General features: G+C 36.4%; 1 long non-coding RNA gene across 1 annotated transcript; it reads right to left on the reverse strand.

Annotated features, from left to right (window-relative positions):
- Positions 1-11,224: 11,224 nt before the first annotated feature.
- Positions 11,225-12,043, reverse strand: LOC133285917 (uncharacterized). Its single transcript, XR_009748063.1, has 3 exons — positions 11,883-12,043; positions 11,668-11,783; positions 11,225-11,517 (listed from the first exon to the last, which is right to left on the reverse strand). It is a non-coding gene; the product is annotated as an uncharacterized LOC133285917 (long non-coding RNA).
- Between the last annotated feature and the right edge of the window lie 9,061 nt (positions 12,044-21,104).

Raw genomic sequence — 21,104 nt, forward strand, 5'->3', positions numbered from 1 at the left:
GGGCCATATCATATGGCATCTACAACTGGTGCCCGCTATTTTTTATCTGTAGTCGATGATTTTAGTAGACATGTTTGGATTTTTTTGATGCGCAATAAAACTGAAACTTCCACATGTTTACTTCGGTTTCTCCACTTGGTTCGCACCCAATATGATGCATCTGTTAAGCGAATTCAGAGTGATAATGGGACTGAATTTTTGTCATCTGTAGTCCAAGAGGCTCTCTCATCCTACGGTATTCATCATCAATTATCATGCACTTACACCCCACAGCAAAATGGACGCGTTGAACGTCGTCATCGTCACATCCTCAACGTGGCTCGTGCTTTGCGTTTTGATGGTCACTTACCTATATCTCTTTGGGGAGAATGCATCTTGACCGCTGCTCACCTCATCAACAGGACACCAACTCCACTCCTTGGTGGTCAGTGTCCCTATGAAGTTTTGCATGGCACTCCACCAAAGTATGATCACTTACGGGTCTTTGGGAGTTTATGTTACACTACTGTTTTACCCAAACCACATGACAAGTTCGCTCCTCGCTCCCGTAAGTGTGTGTTTGTTGGCTACCCTTTCAACAAAAAAGGATGGAAGGTCATGGATATCTCCACTCATGAAATATTTGTTTCTCGTGATGTTTTATTTCATGAAACTATTTTTCCATTGGCTGCAACTTCATCTGCACCTTCTGTCCATGTACCGTCACCACAAGCTGTCTTCACCGATTATGATGTGGCACCTGTTACTGCTATTGATGCAGTGGGGAGTTCGTCCTCCCCAGTTCCGGGTTCTATTACTTCATCCACGGATGTCCCTGGTTCACCGGTTCCGTTGACAGAACCCAACACTGCATCTGTGGCAGATATTCGTGAACAGCGTGCCAGACGTCCCCCATCTCATTTAAAGGATTATGTATGCAACACAATGACTACACCCTTTCCTCGTCTCTCCACTTCTCCAATCGACTCAGGTATTCAATATTCCATTGATCATTATGTTTCTAATGCATTATTTTCTTCGCACCATCAGATTTTTCTTGCCGCCGTGGATAGTAACCTGGAACCCAAATCATTTAAAGAGGCTATGCAATATCCTCATTGGCAGAAAGCCATGCAAGCCGAAATTGATGCATTGGAAGCCAATCATACTTGGCAAATTCAACCTCTCCCTTCTGGTAAGAAAGCTATTCCATGTAAGTGGGTGTACCGCATCAAGTACAATTCTGATGGAACCATTGAACGCTATAAAGCGCGTCTGGTTATTGCTGGGAACAATCAGATCGAAGGAGAAGATTACACTGAGACTTTTGCACCGGTGGCTAAAATGACAAGTGTGCGTACATTTTTATCTGTAGCTGTAGCTCGAAAATGGAGCATTTTTCAGCTGGATGTTCAAAATGCCTTTCTCCATGGCGATTTGGATGAAGAAGTCTTTATGCGTTTTCCTCCCGGTTTCTCCCAAACCAAGTCTGGTCACGCCTGTAAGCTTCAACGTTCACTTTATGGTCTCAAGCAATCCCCACGAAATTGGTTTGCTAAGCTTCGTAGTTCTCTCCTCAGTTTCGGCTTTGTTCAGTCTCGTGCTGATTATACGTTGTTCACTTACTCGACTGGTTCCCATTATGTTGCTATACTTGTCTATGTAGATGATATTTTGTTGGCAGGTAGTGATCCTTCTCTCTGTGACCGTGTCAAAGCTCATTTACAAACCTGGTTTAAAATCAAAGATCTTGGTCCCCTCAAGTATTTTCTTGGCATTGAATTTGCTCGAAGCAAGACCGGTTTGTTTCTTACTCAACGCAAATTTGCTTTGGATATTCTTAAGGAATGTGGACTTCAAAGTTGTAAACCGGTTGCTTATCCTATGGATCCCAATCACAAGCTTGCTCTTGCTGAAGGACCTCCGTTTGATGATCCTAAACGTTATAGACGTATTGTTGGCCGTCTTGTATATCTCACGATTACACGACCAGAACTTAGTTATGCAGTTCACACACTTTCTCAGTTTTTGCAGCATCCTATGCAGATACATTACGATGCGGCTATTCGTGTTCTTCGGTACATTAAGTCCAATCCTGGCCAAGGACTCCTTCTTCGATCTGACAGTGATCTTCTTCTTCGTGCCTATTGTGATTCGGATTGGGCTAGTTGTCCCTTGACTCGAAAATCAGTCACTGGTTATTTTGTTACTCTTGGACATTCTCCTATTTCTTGGAAAACCAAGAAGCAAAACACAATATCCCGCTCCTCTGCTGAAGCTGAATACCGTGCCATGGCAGCTGCGACTTCTGAGCTTATTTGGTTAAAGTCTTTTCTCAGCTCTCTTGATATTCCTCATGCAGCCCCTATGCAACTGTTTTGTGACAGTCAGTCTGCTATTCATATTGCTTCTAATCCAGTGTTCCATGAGCGTACCAAGCATATCGAGTTAGATTGCCATTTTGTTCGGGACTATCTTCTCAGCAAGACTATTTCTACTCAACATATCCCCACTAGTTCTCAACCCGCAGATATTATGACCAAAGCACTTGGATCCAAACAATTCGATTTTTTGACTTCCAAGTTGGGCATCTCCTCCCTCCATGCTCCACCTTGAGGGGGAGTATTAGAGTAGCATTAATTTGTTAGGATCCTGATTGTAACTATCACGGTTTGTTACCTTGTATATTAAAATAGATTAGCTTGATTTATGCTTTCTGTTCCTTAGTTTTAGCTGATTTCCTGATGTAAATAGATTAGCTTGATTTATGCTTTCTGTTCCTTAAGTTTAGCTGATTTCCTGATGTAAATAGATTAGCTTGATTTATGCTTTCTGTTCCTTAAGTTTAGCTGATTTCCTGATGTAACCAATTGTAAATCTTGGTCTATATAATAGACCCAATTTGATATATCATCAAGCTGCGAATGACAGCAACTTCTGTTAAAAATCGTAGCAGGTAGTAGCAGACATCTTAAGGAGAGAATCAAAACTTTTCAAGAGAAAGGGAAGAAGAATTTATGCTCTGAGAATTATTTTTTGACTTGCGCAATCCAAAAAACAAACAACGGCAAAGATATCTTGGTAACAATTTCTTTTTCTTTTTTTATGAAATTTGTTGTTCATTCCGATTTGCATTGATTATTAAGTGTATAAATTTTAATAGATGTGCTGGTAAAATGAGAACTAGAAATATCCTGATTAATGGTAAACCGTTGATTTATTATTAATTGGACATGGATTGTTGATATCTTCTTACGTTATCTTGTCTTAAAATGGTGTTTTAGTCAATTAATTCTCCCACTTACGGCCATATGGTGTTTATCTCTAGTTTTAAAATTTTACTCTATCTGAATATGTGTTATATTCACATCAAATACGTCTTTGGGTAAAGGGCAGGGGCTTTAACTGTGACTAAATTCCAATTCGATATTAGTCTCATAATTGACTCAAAGAGTTGAACCTTATTGGGATACCCATGAGTCCGATTTGCCTCAAAAATATAATTATCATCAATATAAAATCAAAAAATTCACTCTCTCTTCGTTGACATAAAATGAATAGGGTCCAATTAAATTTTTTTATTTTTTGGTTGAAATAAGGGAAGAGTCCAACAAAACAGAAAAAACAAACTATAGTAGAGAGTATCTAGTTCTATGAATAGAACTAACATTTGACAAGTACCGCCACTTAATATCAAGTGAAGGGAATGGTAAATCATAAGGTTCGTCAGGTCCAACCTCTTTAGCGGAAAATTAGCAAGCCAATCCGCATAAGTATTTCCTTCTCTAAATGTATGCGCAAGTTATATTGTCTAGTCTTTTGCAACCCTATTTCCGTATCAGAGTCACAAGGCGAGACTCACAGGATGCATCACCGGGTTTGGTGAGCAAAGTGATAGCTATTGCAGAATCACTTTCTAGAATTACTTTCCTCCAACCTCCATCCCAAGCAAATTCTAAGCCTTTATGTATCCTCCAAAGCTCAACAGTAATTGCATCGGAGAAAACCACCCTATACGAGAAAGCAAATAACCAATTTCCATCCGGTCCCCATTTTAGTCCACCACAAGCGGCCCTACTTGGATTGCCTTTCGAAGCTCCTTCATATTAATTTTAACCCACCCCTCAGGTAGTGGGACCCACCTAACAAAAATTTTAGCATAATTTCTCTACATTTCTCTACCGTCTAGACCAGAAAATGCATAAAAAATTTCCAGCACTTTTAGCTTAATCACTTTAGGTTTATATCTATTAACAGCCATACCTGAACCATGGACAATTTCTTTCCTCCAACAGCAAGCTATCTAGAAGGAGAAACCAAAAACTATTCCCCATTGGTCGCCAAGCAGTCTTGGTTTTGACAGATTTAAATTTCGGAACAGCCAGACTTGCAGCTCTAACTCGAAGAAGGTGGCTCTCAGGTTATTTGGAATCACCTGACACCAGAGATGTTTAATTATAGGACAATCTCTCCTTTATTTATAATCTTGGGTGTCCAAGTATGTGCCAAACTAATTTGGCCTTACCCTCGTTTCGAACAGGTGCTATAATATACTCCTTATGCAGTTAATGACATCAGACGATAGCCATCTTGCAAGCTCCTCGATCCTCCAATTGTCAGATTTATCCACATAATGATTAACTGTCCTTTTAACTTCCTCCAAAGAGACAGGTTGAACAATCTAATTTAATAATCTAACTGAATTATTTATCCACCTATCCTTCCAAAAGAGGGTTAAGGAACCATCCCCAATTTCCCACATCAGCAGCCTCTTCGAGTTTTTTCCATACCTTACTGATATAGGTCCAGACGCGAAAATCACCTAATTTAGCTCTAAAAATGTCAACTTGATCTCTACTAGCAACATACTTAGCCCAGAGGACTTGAACCCAAAGGGCTTGAGGTTGAGCATTGATAGCCTAGGCCAATTTGGCCATGAAAGCATCGTTCATAGAGCTAAAAAATTTCAATCCAAGACCACCTTTTCACTTTGGTTTTGTGATTATATCTCATCCTATCAAGTGCATATGTTTTCAGTGATTAGTGTCACCCCAAATAAACTTCCTTCGAATTTTCTCAATCTCCAGGCAAACATTGTTGGGAAGCCTACCAGATTGCATTTGAAAATAATGTACGGAAGCCAGCACCGATTGTGAAAGGGTATTCTACCCGCTTGTGAACGACACTTTGAATGCCAATTATTCCGCTTATCTCTCTGTCAATTGTTGCCATATAAGAAGTCTTTGTAACACGACCATATTTCATCCAAGCTCCAAGAAAATGGCTAACATTAAATGTGAAATTATTGGTCTCTCCCAGCGTACTCGAATAGGTTTCCATAAATCACCTCTCATTGTCTTATCTATAATGCGAGAAAGTTTTTCCATTGCCATCACGAATAGGTAAGGGGATAAAGGATCCCTCTTACAGATATCGCGAGACGACTGAATACATTAGAGGATTCATACAAAAGATATTTCAAATTCATATATTCAAAAAAAGCATCCATTATCTTTATCATGATAGTTTATTTATAAACCTAAGAAAATTAAATAACTTAATAAGATATTCCTATTCTAAACTGTATTTAAACTAAGTTGCACCGACACCGACATAGGACATGTGACATGACACGACACGACACTCTGATACGTTAATTCTAAAAAATGTTAGATTTCAACACATTAGGACACATTTTGATATTAAATATATTTTTTAATTTATGCAGTGTATATTATATTTAATATTCAATAATTTAACTAAAAATGAAGCTAAACTTATAATACCCATCAATTTTGCAATATTTATATTAAATTTAATAAAATGGTAATCGTAATCTTATGAATCTAATAGTTGAAACTAAAAACGCAACGCAATCTTTGAATCCTTTTTTGAGTATCTGCAACGCGTGTTGGAGTGTCAGAAAATGTCAGGGAGTGTCGGACACGACACGTCGGATTTTTTGAAGTGTCGGTCCATCATACTATTTAAATAACCTAAAATATAATCAAATTTTGAGTAATCACTAATAAAAATTGATTCTAGGCGAAAAACCCTAAATTTAAAATGATAACACTAAATAAATTAATAAAACAACTTATATAATTTAAGTCAAAATGTTAAAAATTCAATTCCAGAACTCATTTGCTAAACATCCAAGTTTTTTAATTGTATGGTTTGGATAAATGCTATGAGATAGAAATGAAGATAATAAAGAGTGATGGTAACTGATATCATTGTTCGAAAGTTTAGTTTAAACTTTTTATAAAATAAATTTAACATAATTTCTAAATGTCATAAACTTTCATCTAATAGAGTATTTAGTGCACGTTTATTTGATATTTAATTAAACAAAGCAATGGATCAATAAAAATCACGCCACAGTAACTTAATTTGCACACTCTCCAAAACCGTTCATTATAGATAATTATTCCTAATAGGATTCATACTTTGTGTTAGGATCAATCAAAGACAAACGGCCGTTTAATCAAATAAATATGCAAATTTGTAGGTATTATCATGTTCTTGGCATGTGGAACATGTAGACTTGATAACTGGCTAAATAAGCATCCTCACCCCACTGCAATTATTTTCTTCATGATTTTTCTTACAACAAGCCTTAAAGATAGAAATCTTGTATCAGGAGTGTGTTTGTAGTTGTCTGGGTGATTATATTATAAAAGACTAATTTGTTTGCAACAACATAATCAAGGCAGTGAACGGTCATACAGGTTCAAATCCAAAAACAATCTCTTTATAAATATGCAATTTTCCCTCACCCAATGGCGGAGCCATGAAATAATTTTAGCCTTTGCCAGGGTTGTACTATTTTTGAAGGCTGTATTATTTTTAAAAACTCATCTAGTGCCAAGGTTGTAGCATAATAATATTTAAAGAAAACCTATCCTATTTTTTATAACCAGCCAGCTAGTGAAAGATACAAACACATTGTATAGAATGAATACTGAAAGATACTAGATAATACTATTGAGAAGAAGTATATCAGTATATATACGAACACTGGTATGTAAAACAGAAAGCAAAGAGTCTAACTAACTTCATGACACGTGAGAAATGTAACTAACTGAACCTTACTAATTACATGAGATATTGTATTAATATTGACACGTCATAAATAGCAAACTAACTAAGTCTCCTCAACCCCCCCCCCCCCCCTCAAGTTGGGAGGTGAATGTCATGAAGCCTCAGGTTGACCAGAAAATCATGAAAAGGAGCAGGGTGTAATGCTTTGGTGAAGACATCGGCTAACTGTTGTGTGGTCGAGACAGGGAGGAGATGAATCAAGCCAGCTGCAATCTTCTCCCTTGTAACATGACAATCCAATTCGATATGCTTGCTGCGCTCATGGAAAGAAGGATTGTGTGCTAAGTGGATGGCTGCCTGGTTGTCACAATAAACCATGGAAGGTTGTGCAACTGAAATGTGTAAGTCACGAAGTAAATACATGATCCATTGGATTTCACATGTAGCAGCAGCAAGAGCTCGATATTCGGATTCAGCAGATGAACGACTCACAGTTGTTTGTTTCTTGGATTTCCAGGACACAAGGGAAGATCCAATAAACACACAGAAACCGGTGATGGACCTTCTAGTGTCAAGGCAGGTTGCAGAAGAGAAGAATAATCCTTTACCGGGTGCTTCTTTCAAGTATTTGAGAACTCGATAGGCTGCATCAACGTGTGTTTGCATGGGATTTGCCACAAACTGGCTTAATTGTTGAACAGCAAAAGCAATATCGGGTCGTGTATTAGTTAGGTAGAGAAGTCTCCCCACAAGCCTCCTATATCTTGCTGGTTCAGAACAAACTGGACCTTGATTTTGACATAGTCGAAAACCAGGTTGCATGGGAGTGGAAACTGGCTTTGTGCCAAGAAGTCCACTGTCTTGCAATAATTCGAGGACATATTTGCGTTGATTCAGAACTATACCTTTACTGGAACGAGCTATTTCAAGGCCAAGAAAAAACTTTAATGGGCCAAGATCTTTGATCTGGAACAGATGATGCAAGTGACTCTTAACCATCTTTATCTCATCTAAGTCATTACCTCCCAGAACCATATCGTCAACATAGATCAGAAGAGTAGTGAAGGACTCACCATTGGCTTTGGTGAAAAGAGAGTGATCAGAGGAAGATTGTGAGTACCCAAGAGAGCAGAGTTCCATTGTTAGGCGAGCATTCCATTGCCTTCTGGCTTGTTTAAGCCCATATAGGGACTTTCTCAGCCTGCAAACCTTTTGTTGGCCATCTACTGTGACACCTTGTGGAATAGACATATACACTTCCTCGGTTAGATCCTCGTGCAAGAAGGCATTGTTTATGTCAAGCTTTTCTAAATGCCACTGTTTGGCTACTGCTATGGAGAGGAGCAACCAAATTGTAGTAAGCTTTGCAACGGGTGAGAAAGTCTCGAAGTAGTCCACTCCTTCCATTTGGATGTACCCTTTAGCAACTAGGCGTGCTTTATATGTGGCAATGGTTCCATCTTGGTTATGTTTTATTTTGTAAACCCATTTGGATCCAATCAGATGCTTCCCTCTTGGTAAATCAACTATCTCCCAAGTTTGGTTTCGATTTAGTGCCTCTAACTCATCATTCATGGCAGTTATCCACTCAAGGAATTGAGCTGCCTATTTATATGTTGTTGGCTCAACAAATGAGCTAATGTTGTGACAGAAGGAAGAGTACTCCATTGAACATTTTGCATAGGAAACAACAGAGGAGAGAGGATGATTAGTAGATGAGAGACTAGGTAGCACATTAGCAGATGAATAGTTGCAATGAAAATCAGAAAAACGTTTGGGTAGACATCTTACCCGTGTGGAGCGTCTAAGATTGGAATCATCTGCTACATGAGTATTTGTAGCACCCTCAGCATCTCTAATATTGGAATTATTTGTAATTGCAGCATCCTCAGCATGTGGGCAAACTAACTGAGTCTCATTATTGGAATCTGCTAAATGATCATCAATTGAAGCTGTAGTCGTGGATGTGTCTAATCCTTGTTCAGTAATAGAAGGCTGCAAAGGAGGAAACTCAGAAAAGGGAGATGCACAATGGTCAGTAGGCCATGGAGCAGTAGTTTCTGATGTTGTGTTATCCATGAAAGGAAAGTGCTCTTCATAAAAAATTACATTTCGAGATACAAAAAGCTGTTTAGAAAAGAGATCATACAAGATATATCCCTTGGTTCCATCCTTGTGACCAATATAAACACACTTGCGTGACCTGGGATCAAACTTTAAACGTCCTGCTAGTAGTGTGGATGCAAAAGCAAGACAACCAAAAGCCTTAATATGGATTATGACTGGTGGAGTATTGTGCAACAGCTCATATGGGGACTTATTGTTCAGCTTTGGGGTACTAATTCGATCGATCAAGTGTATAGCATGACTAATACAGTAACACCATAAACTGATAGGGAGATTTCCTTGAAAAAGAAGAGCCCTAGCAGTGTTAAGCAAGTGTTGATGTTTTCTCTCAACAATTCCATTTTGTTGAGGTGTCTCTATGCAAGAAGTTTGATGAACAATGCCCTTTTGTCTAAAAAATTATGTCATTAGAAATTCCTTCCCATTATCACTACGAAAAGCTTTAACTCCTTTATGAAATTGATTTTCATTAGACTAACAAAAGAGGAAATATGATGTCTCACTTCAGACTTAGATTTCATGAGGATGCCCCATGTGTACCTTGTGCAATCATCAACAATAGTTAGAATAAAACGATGACCATGAATAGAGGGTACACAATAAGGCCCCCAAATATCATTGTGTACAAGATCAAAAGCACTTTTGGAAACAGTATTGCTTAAAGGGAAAGGAAGATTCCTTTGTTTAGCCATGTGGCAAACATCGCAAGGGGTATCTATATGTTTACAAGTAATGAATGGATATTGTAACATCATGGCCTTTATTACAGGTTTGGAGCAATGGCCCAAACGTAAGTGCCAAACATCATTGACATGAGATTGAAAACTAAAGCTACTGCTATCAGAAAAATTCAAATGTCTTGTTGTGTCAGCATTCTTCACAGCATGTCTTCATTTGTCTTGGTGTATCACCTTTCACCAGATTAGCTGAACCAGTCATCTCCATGGATTGCTGATGTTGGATGAGGCAATTTTGAGGCTGAAATGTCACATGACAACCAGTTACAAGAATCAGTTAGGAAGAAATATCCAAGATTAAGTGAAGTAATGAGGTAAAGCTAATCATATTTTGGCAAAATTTTTAATTTTATAACTCTTAGAAAGTTATAATGTTGGTATTTAAAAACTATAGCAAAAAGTAACCCATCACTATCCATATTTTTATGATTATTTTTTCCCCTTTTTCGATAAGGGAATACGGACACCTACTCACCTTGCAGAGAAAATGTTCTCTCTAAGCTACTAAAATTGATCTAATAATAGATATGTCACGTTAGGATGTGTATTTAGTTCTCACTTGTATCAAAATAAAAATAAAAATGTGCTCCCTCATCACTTTCCAAACAACTAATTAATTTCAGACTTAAAAATATATTAAAAAATATAATAAAGTCACCATTCTAATTAATAATTTAAAATTCTAAAAACATTCAATGAATATATTCAAATTGTACAGTGCATCCAATCATGCATATACATTAAAATTTATTTTTTTAATTTTCAATTCACGTTATTTTACATTTAATTTTTATATTTTTTTAATTTATCTTAAATTATTGAAGATTTACAATGTTTAAAGGTATAAATTCTTCAAAGACTTGTGGAATTATTTTTAGAGAATTAGATTTAAAAATATGACATCTACATATTTAATGCAAGTTTTGTTTACCAAAAAAAAAAAATACAATTTTTAAACTAATATTTTAGACATTATTAATTCAACAGAAAATATCTTTTTTTCTTTTATTTTGTGACCCATATTTTGCTTTTTTTTTTTAATACTATAATAAGAGCTGAGTATCTTATATAAGTTATCTTAAAACACATCCAATATTCAATTTTCACTCTCACAGACTTTCCTTCTACTTCTTTCCCGAAACTTTTGATTTTTTTTGGTTTTAATTTTTATTTTATTTTTAATTTTGTATCCAAAAAATATTAAATGCTAAGAAAACGTACTTTAAAATTTATCCAAAAATAACATGACGGGAATATTGTTCCTCATAATGTAATCATATGCTTCGGTAGAAAAGCCTCCTAAGTCCTAAGATTTCTTAACTACAATAAGATGAGTAATACATCTTTAGGGTAACAGTACCAACGGCTCCAATTACATTGTCTAAGTGTCGCGTCTGAAAATGTGAACCTCAAACACTGCATCTTCTCTGTTGATGAGCTCAAACACACAAACATCTCCAACTACCAATTTACATTCTTTTACAAATTGGAACCAACCTCCAGAAAAAAAGGCTGCAGAGTTGTGTGGATAACATAGGAACTTGATAGGCCACACTTTCTTTCCACACCGTAACTTCACAATCTGTGTCTTGTTATCGAAGTACTCTCTTACGAAGGCAACAGATAAAAGCTGCATCAAGTTAAATTTTCATCATCATTAGATCACAGCCTAACATTTAATGAGAGTATAACAATAACTGCATTTTTGATGCATGCATATATGGAATAAAGTTCCCATACAGATACATGTGTTTAATTTGCTTCTTAACTTAAACCTCACCGGTCTAGATTGAATTCCCGGCCCCACTTTGACTGTGAAAAAGGGATTTTCTGAGGCAAATTTATCAGCTTCTTTCGGAGCTCCATTTGTGTTGGGGGAGGTACCATCCACATCCTCTAAAAAAATTGAACAAGGGTGAAGTTATGAAAATTTGAACTCAAAAACTCAACAGAATCCATTAAAATAAAAGGATAATCCAATCATGAAATACATACCATCCAATTCTTCCTTGACAGCTGCAATTTTAGATTTACCAAAGTTTGTCCCTTGAGACCGATCACCTGATCTTGTGCTAGTTTTCAATTTGTTACGTGATTGAGGACAAGCCACTGGTGATTTCAGTCTAGTGTTCTGGCATGGTGGTTGCCCATATTGAGTGCCACGGAAAGGATATCCTATTACAAGGGTACTCTTGTCAAGTATGAGTAATTCGTGAAATACATGAAATGAAATCAAAAGGATAATCCAATCACGAGAAACATACCATCCGATTCTTTTTTGACAGATGCAAACTTAGACTTCTCAAAGTTTGTGCCTTCAGTTTGGACATTATGAGGCAGATTTTGCTCAATGGATCTTCTCTCAACACCTCCACTTGTGCCAGTTCTTGATTTTTTACGTGGTTGAGGAGAAGGCATTGGTGATTTTTGTCTAGTCTTATGGGATGGTGGTATCTCATCCAAAATTTTAATTGACTCATCATCACTAGTCGTGTCAAGGTTGTCCTGTGCATCTTGAGAGACATGCAAAGGATAATCTATTTCAAGAGTACTCATGTCAAATATGTGTACCTCAAAATTACAAGTTTGCTTGTATTCAAACAACAGCAAATGACCATGATCCAGGGAGTAATATGTGGCAAATTCTATCCAACCCCTTTGAAGCCAAATATCACCGTCATTTTCAGTCCAAAATACTTCCCATTTAGTGCCATCTGGAGGCTTAAGAAACACTGGGTTTGACATGTCACCACCATATTTCCTAATGAATTTTTTTGGGATCCTCTGCAAAGAACTTTCTGTTAGCATGCATAATGAAACTCACAAGCATATATAACACAGAAATTCAAATGTACCTAACAATAAAAATCCAAAAAATAAATAAATATTGAAAATACACGGAGAGAAAAAGGAGATGAAGGAAGTACGTTTACCAGCTTTCCTTCTTGAAGACTTGTTCCAGGAACAATCTTGAAGAAACGGATTGGAGTGGGGTCAGGGTGCTTACTCATGGATGTTGCTACTTGTGTTCCACCCTCTCTCTGTGTTTGCTTAATGGCAAAAAAATGTAGTTTTATCACAACACCAATCAAGAAATTCAAATTTTCAACTAGTTGTATCTAAACACATACTTATTTTTATATATTTCAGTTTGAAATATTACACTTTTACTGTGATGGAGATAAGTTAGAGCACCAAAGATCCTTCTAAGTTGCTATGCCTTTTACTCTACACTACACCTTCCTATGAGATAAACTAGCTCTTGCACGAAAATAAAGACGATATTCACATTATCACTACCCGCTACATGTAAGCACAATTGATTGATATCACTATCCAAAGATACACAAATGTTACCAAACCAAGTGATAGTAGCATGATGCATGCATGGGATGACACATGACAGAAGGGGTTCTAAAGCTAACCTGAAAGTGAAAGAAGCTAGTAGAAATGTAGAGAATGAAAATTAAAGAGTGTGTAAAGGAGGAAGAGAGAACATGTAATGGGGTGAAGCATAAAGAAGGCAAAGGGAGTAACAAGTTTTTATAGGCAAACATAAAAGAGAAGCGAAAAAACAGTTCCACGGCCTTTTTTTTTTTCAACTAAGAACCCTTTTTTCTCTATAATGTTGTGATCTTTCCTCTCTTTTTTTTTAAAAAAAATAAAAATAAATTTGGTGTGTATATTTTCTTGTTCTCTGTTGAGATCTCCCCGTCCTTTTTCTGAGCATGTGTGAGGCATGCTGTTGAAATCTCTGATCGAGTGGCATTTTCTTTGTACTATATCTTTGACTCACTTTTTTTGGTGTAAAACTCTCGTACCCCCTTTTTTGTCTTTTCTTTCCCCTTTGCACTGCTCTGCCTCTCTGCAGATTTCGTTATTCGTACATGTCCTTCCCTGGTGATTTTTGTTCTTGCTCGTGATTTTGTTGGACATGGAATCGTGAAGATAGTATCGTAAATTTGATTATTCAAGACTATTTTCGAAATCAAGCTTGACAAGATTTATGTAGTCTACACACAAGTTCGAATTGTATTTATTTATTTGATTAGAAGGTGTACTCTGAATTTTTTTTTATTTTTTGGCTTTGTCGGAAGCATTCTTTTTGTAATTATTGTCGGGGTTGACAAAAGAGAGAGAGAGTAATTTTCAAATTAAAATTCGAGACTTGAATTTAGCAAGTTTAATTCGGGTGATTTGATCTCAAGAATAGAATAACTCTTCATTTAGTGAAGCATTTTTATTTTTTGGATCGAGACATTCCATTAGAGCTGTTATTTTTTTATTTTTTTAATGAGTCAAGGAAATTTTAAACGGTAAAAACTAAAAAGTAAAATGTCTGGTGTGCTTTATTTATAATACGCTTTACGTTTATGAAAAATAATAACCGTTAATTATCTACGAACAATTAAACTTCACTTACATGACCTTATATTTTAAATGAGATATTAGGATCCATTCCCATCACATCAGGAAGAAATATCCAAGATTAGGTGCAGTAATAGTAAAGCAAATCATAATTTGGCAAAACTTTTTATTTTATAACTCTTAGAAAGTTATAATGTTGGTATTTAAAAACTATAGCAAAAAGTAACCCATTAACACTACTAATAATTTTATGATTATTTTCTGCAGTACAAACAATTATTTCATCTTGATATATTTCTTTTGATTTTTTTTAAATTTTCTCCTTTATTCTTTAAATGTATTCTAATTTTTATTTTTTTTATTTTTTGGGATTTTACGGGACTAACACGCGACTAACACCTTGGTATTCCATTTTCTGTGTATTCTGTACTCATTCCCCTTTTTCAAACTTTTCTATGTGTGTCTTTTCTCTCCTTGTATCCTGCTCTATATGTTGTGATCTTTCCTCTATTTTTCTTTTAAAAAAAATTTGGTGTGTACATTTTTTTGTTCTCTGTTGAGATCTCCCCTTCTTTTACTTCTCATGCTTAGAAGTGTATTCTCAAATGCTTCAAAGTGTCCCCCTTTTTCTTTGTATCTTTGCTCTCCATGTAACCCAATTGAAGGTTCGAAAGACTGCACCATAGTCATACATGGGTGGAAAACAAAAAAATTTCGCAGCGGAAGCATAAACCATCTATACACTCCATGCATGAATACTTTTCGTTGAAACGAAATAGGGTTTCAGAATTACCTTTACACTTGTAGGCGCAAAAAGATGACGCTCTCCAATGGTGATCCACACGATTATCTCCTTCTTGCAAACGAGAACTCTTTTTCCTTGATCCCTCCTTATCCTTGGTGGCTGGCTAGGCGCATGCAAGGAAGAGACTACCAAGTGTTTGGATTATTTTTCTCAAGACTATAATGGTGTCTTGAGGTTAGGTGATGGTGCAACAAGAGAGAGAAGGAAAGGTTGGAGCTTTTTCTTTTTCGAATTCTACACGCACATAGGAGAGATGATGCATCAGGTTTTTATAAAAAAACTGATCAACCACATAAGCCCCTCCTATGATTAAGCGCACAAGTTAAAGTGATGAGAGAGACTTTCCTTGATTCTCTCCATCTCATTATGCGCCCCACAACAGCTCCCTTTAATTAGGCGCACACATTAAAAGGATGAGAGAGACTTTCCTTGACTCTCTCCCTTGATTAGGCGCCCCTCGTCAGCCACCTTTAATTAGACGCACATATTGAATGATGAGAGGGACGTTCCTTGATTCACTCCCTTTAATTATGCGCCCCTTTAATACCTTTCATTTCCTCAGAAATTTTGTTGCAACGGTATTCATTTAAATTCTGAATTCAAATGAAAGAGTAGTTGAGAGAATCTTCATCCAATCTCTATTGGATTATTCCTTTAAATAATTTTAAATTATTCTCAACAACCTAACCTCATAGAATTTAAAATTCAAATTCAAATTTCAAATTCCAATTTGAAATTTAAACTTAAATATAAATTCAATCTTATCCAAGTTCGTAATTCGAATTCGAAATTCAAATTTCAAATTTCAAAATTCAAATTTCAAATTTGCCCAAACCTTATTTTGGTCAAGTCAACTCTTTGACTTACTAGGATTCATGCCCCAAAGCTTTTTTGGCCTATCATCATATTTGGGCCCATTAGTGGAGGAAACTCTTTCACCACTAATGCCCTAAAAGGGCGCATGGATCAAGTGGGTTTGGAGTCCCTACTCCAACCCAACTTGACTCATAGTCTTGACAAAGCCCAATAACTCATTATTGGTCCAAACTTGCTATAACTTGCAATAAAGAATAACCTTTGTGTGTGACCCATTAGGCCTAATTAGTTACTGACATAAATAAACTTGAACCATTTAAACACATTTAAAAGGCCCAATCCATTTAATGACTACATGATACACTAGCAATGCTCTGTAGCCCCAGAACTAATTGAGTTGATCAAGTGATCTACCTTTCTGATTTGGATACCGTGCCAGCATTATCCCTCACATCGCCATTCACATGTAGTCGAGAGCAAGGATAGAGTATCATCTCTCTTTATTGACTAAATATAATATTTCACAGGAACTAGGAATCTTCTTCTATTGACTCTAAAACAGATCACGACTCTTCATGATCTCTTACTATGCATAGATTCCCGAGTCAACTAGAAGTCATCTCAGCCCTACCGGTCTTTGTGAACGACTAATCCCTTATAGGGGATTGTGAGTCCTTTCGGCATGTCCATATATACTCATGTATTCGAGTTATACCCAAGAGTACACTGTTCTCCCCATTTTTCAGGCGGATAGAGTTGTACAATCAAAGTATAACTCTAGGACATAGTATTCGATGACATCCTAAAGTCTAGGACGATCTGCACTACCAAACGTTCAGAGACTTTTCAAATCCAATGATACTCTCTATAATGAATCCTTGTGGAGTCTCTAAGCGGGTCAGTTCAGTGCTATCTGTTCTCCAACAGATCAACCCACGACATCAGCTAAGGCATCAGCATGCCTGCATTCCATGAGGTCCTTACCTTGTATCTCCATACAAGTAGATGATGTCGTACTAGTCTTATTGAGATCACCAATACCCTTTCTTGGTGATTCAAGACCAGGAACAAATTTTAGGTAATAGACATTCAGTGTCATCGAGTCCTCATGATCATGATCCCTATCATAGATCCTCGAGTGAACACCTGTTCTATTCCTATGGTCTTTATCCTTAAACGCATATTAACAATAAAATATTGGCGAGACATAAATATGATAAAGATAAAGTTTGCTCAAATTTATTAATCATGAAATACCAAATAGAAAAAGGTGTTCATCTAATAAAACAGATTGTCTCTAGGACACCTATATACTAACACCAATGTCTGATGTGCTTGTTAGCATGCGTTGGAATGTTGCAGTGCATGCATGCAAAATGTAGTGGTACTATTTTCTTTGTACTATAACTTTGACTCACTATTTTAGTGCTAAACTCTTGTATTCCTTTTTCCTTTCTCATTTTTCTTGTTTATGCTCACTGACGAAATTATTTGGTTGCTAATGTGTGCAAGTGCACATATAAATTTGATCATACATTTTTTTAATAAATAAAAGATATAATTTTTGTCATGTTAAGAAAAAGACAAATTATATAATATTAAATAATGGAGATGATTTTCTCCTGTTATTGGAGAAAGATCATCTCCTGTTGTCTCACATTAATTTTTTTTTTAGGGTTTTTTTTTTTGTTTTTTTAGAAAAATGGTGGGACCCAATATAGGATTGTGTGGGAGACATAAGAGAAAAAAATTTCATCAACATAAGAAAAGAATTTTCATTAAATAAAGTGAGATGACAAATTATTCAATGAACTAGTCTTGTCATTTTCTTAACATGACAAAAAATTTGATTTATGTAATATGAGGCATATAAATTTCTTTTTGTTTTTATTCTTGTATTTTTTTAATTTTTTTTTTTTAATTTTTTTTTTCAGAAGTACTTTTCTCAAATCCCTTCACTAAATACTCGGACTAATATACACACATAAATAAAATTGTCTTGATGCAGCACCATTTCTGCTTATAGCTTAATAGTTGAAGAGTCTTGTCTTGATGCCTGATTACCAATCCAAGGTTTATTTTGATGGACGGGATACATATGGTCCCATTTCAGAAATAATAAAGAATAAGAGAGTGAGAGGAAATTTTTTAAAAAGTGAAAGATTGGAAGGGAAACAAAATTTTCCAAAAATAAAAAAGAATAAGCTAAAAAAACATGGTCCCGAATCACTTTATAAAATTCCCCTATGTACAAAAAGACCTGTCAATATTGTCTTCTCTTACCCCTTTGCACTGCTCTCTGCACATTTAGTTATTCTTACAAAGTTACATGTCCTTCCCTTTTTTTATTGAATAACAACAAGACTTGCTACACGAAAGCGGTGTTCACGTTATAACTTTGCTCAGGTTTTACATATGAGGAAAAAGAGAAAGTCTGTTACATACTATTTTGTGGGCTCCACATTTTTTGAAGAAAAAAAAAACCGAAAGTACGAAATACGAATCTCTATAACATAATCACTTCACTTTTCTTACAACATAACTCTTATAAAACTCTTTACGTATTTAAGTATGTGATTGTTTTATGTTTTAGGGCGTGTGAAGGTAATTTTAGAAAAGTAGATTTAAAGTATGACATTTCTCATATTTAAAATAAGTTTTAAATAAATATATTTAGATATTATAAATTCTCCAAAACAATACTATGTCAATGTTTTTTTTTCTTCTTTTTAATTCATATGATAAGGCTGAGTATATTACTTTTATTGAAAATTTAATCTTAAAAACTACTCAACAACTAATTTCCACTTTCGCTTCATTCTACCTCAATTTTTTTATTTAATTTTTTTATCTTTTGAGTTTTTCATTTTTGTCCTTAAATAAATCTTAAAAAATAATAAATGCTAACCAAATATATTTGTAAATTTATTTAAAATGAAGGGTTGTATTTACAAACTTTTTGTCTACAACTCTTACAAACTACACTATGTACTCCCGAAAGTATACTAGGTTACACTATGTATTTTCGGAAATACATAGTATAATTTGTAAAAATTTGTAAAATAAATTTATAAACGGATCTTTCCCCAATATTAATAACTAAAATAAGAGAAAAGCCTCTAAAGATTATTAACTACAATAAAAGGTTAATTTTATCCCATTGTCTTAGAGGAATGATACATCTTCGTATATAGGAGTTAAGTACCAAGTCCCAATAGCTCCAATTGGATTGTCTAACGGTGGCCTCTGAAATTATGGACACCAAGAACGACATCCTCTCCGTTAATGAGCTCAGAGACACAAACTGTTGGGAACTCGGTTCCCTTAGATCGGCTCAGGGGCCTTTGCGAAAGTCAGTCAATGAGATCCTGAATCTTGGATCTCGGCAATACCTAGGCCTGAACTTCACCAGGTCGGGCAGCGCAGCAGAAAATCAAAAATGAAAAACGGGAGAGAGAGAGAGAAGGAGAGAGAGAGAACACAAGCAGTTTTTAACGAGGGAAAACCTTCTCCAATGAAGAAGTAAAAACTCACGGGACCTAGTCCAGATCAAAAATTTACTATGAAAATAATGGTTACAAATAATCAGAATCACCAATGCTAAAATTTTTATGTAATTTCCAAACAGCTTTTAGCTTCTTTTTTTAAGCTCTTTTTTTTAGCTTTGGATCAAAAATTTACTATGAAAATAATGGTTACAAATAATCAGAATCACCAATGTGGTGGTTAACTCAACCTCTCCAACAATGGTGATAATCAAACCTCCCTAGAGATGTTTCATTCAAACTCTCTCTAGAGATCTCTCAAATGTCTAATCTCTCTCTTCTCTTAACCTAGCCTCCACCCACAACTAATGAATATATAAAGGAGGTGAGATCTAGGGTTAGGGTTTTTAGGAAACCCCTCAATGGGCTTGGGCTTAGCATTGAAGGAGGAAGCCCAACAAATCTCCCCCTCCGACATCAATGCGTCGGCTTTAGCATCAACCCGGCTCCTTCACAGCAGTCTTCAAATTTTCTTGCTGGAACCGGCTTTGTTATCATGTCGGACCAATTTTGGTCAGTGTGCACTTTGACGAGTTCGAGCTCTTCACCTTCCACCACATCCCGGATCCAGTGATACCTTACATCAATATGCTTAGTGCGGGAGTGATAGGTAGAATTCTTCGCAAGATGGATTGCGCTTTGATTGTCACAACTCAGCTCGTACTTGTCTTGATCACGGCCGATTTCCATGAGGAACTTCTTCATCCACAGCATCTCTTTGCTTGCCTCAGTAGCGGCAATGTACTCAGCCTCAGTTGTTGATAGTGCAACACATTTCTGAAGTCTTGATTGCCAAAAGACAGCTCCTCCGGCAAATCTCATCATGTATCCCGTCGTCGATTTCCTTGAGTCAGAATCTCCCACTAAATCAGAATCCGAGTAGTCTTGCAACTCGGCTTTGCTTTCTCCAAATTGGAGACATAAATTGGTCGTACCTCGGAGGTACTTGAAGATCCACTTCACTGCTTCCCAGTGCTCTTTGCCGGGGTTTGACAGATACCTGCTTACCATTCCAACAGCATACGCCAAGTCGGGTCTAGTGCAAACCATTGCATACATCAAGCTTCCAACGGTGGATTGGTACGGGACCTTCATCATCTCATCTTTGTCTTCATCAGATCTCAGACATTGCTTCTGGTTCAGCTTTATGTGTTCGGCTAGGGGGTGCTCACTGTTTTGGCTTTGTCCATGCTAAATCTCTTCAGAATCTTCTCAATATACTTATCTTGACTCAGCCACAGTAGCTTCTTTTGTCTATCTCGGATAATCTTGATTCTGAGAATCTGCTGTGCAGGGCCGAGGTCCTTCATTGCGAAGGATGAGCTCAACACCTTCTTCAGGGCGGCTATCCTCGATTTGTCTTTTCCTACAATAAGCATGTCGTCAACATATAATAACAATATCAGAAAATCTCCGGCCTCATACCTCTTCACAAATACGTAGTGGTCGGCTTCTGTCTTCTCAAACTTATGATCAGTCATGAATGATTCAAACTTCTTGTACCACTGCCGAGGTGCTTGCTTCAAGCCATAGAGGCTCTTCTTCAACCGACATACCAAGTCTTCTTGGTCTAGAGCTTGGAACCCTTCAGGTTGCTCCATATAAATTTCTTCTTCTAAATCACCATGAAGAAATGCCGTCTTCACGTCCATTTGTTCTACCTCGAGGTCCATCGAAGCTGCC

This window comes from Gastrolobium bilobum, unplaced genomic scaffold (genome assembly GCF_033153095.1).
Source record: "Gastrolobium bilobum isolate Gb01-03AN ecotype WA unplaced genomic scaffold, APGP_CSIRO_Gbil_v1 utg65546, whole genome shotgun sequence".
Taxonomy (NCBI): domain Eukaryota; kingdom Viridiplantae; phylum Streptophyta; class Magnoliopsida; order Fabales; family Fabaceae; genus Gastrolobium; species Gastrolobium bilobum.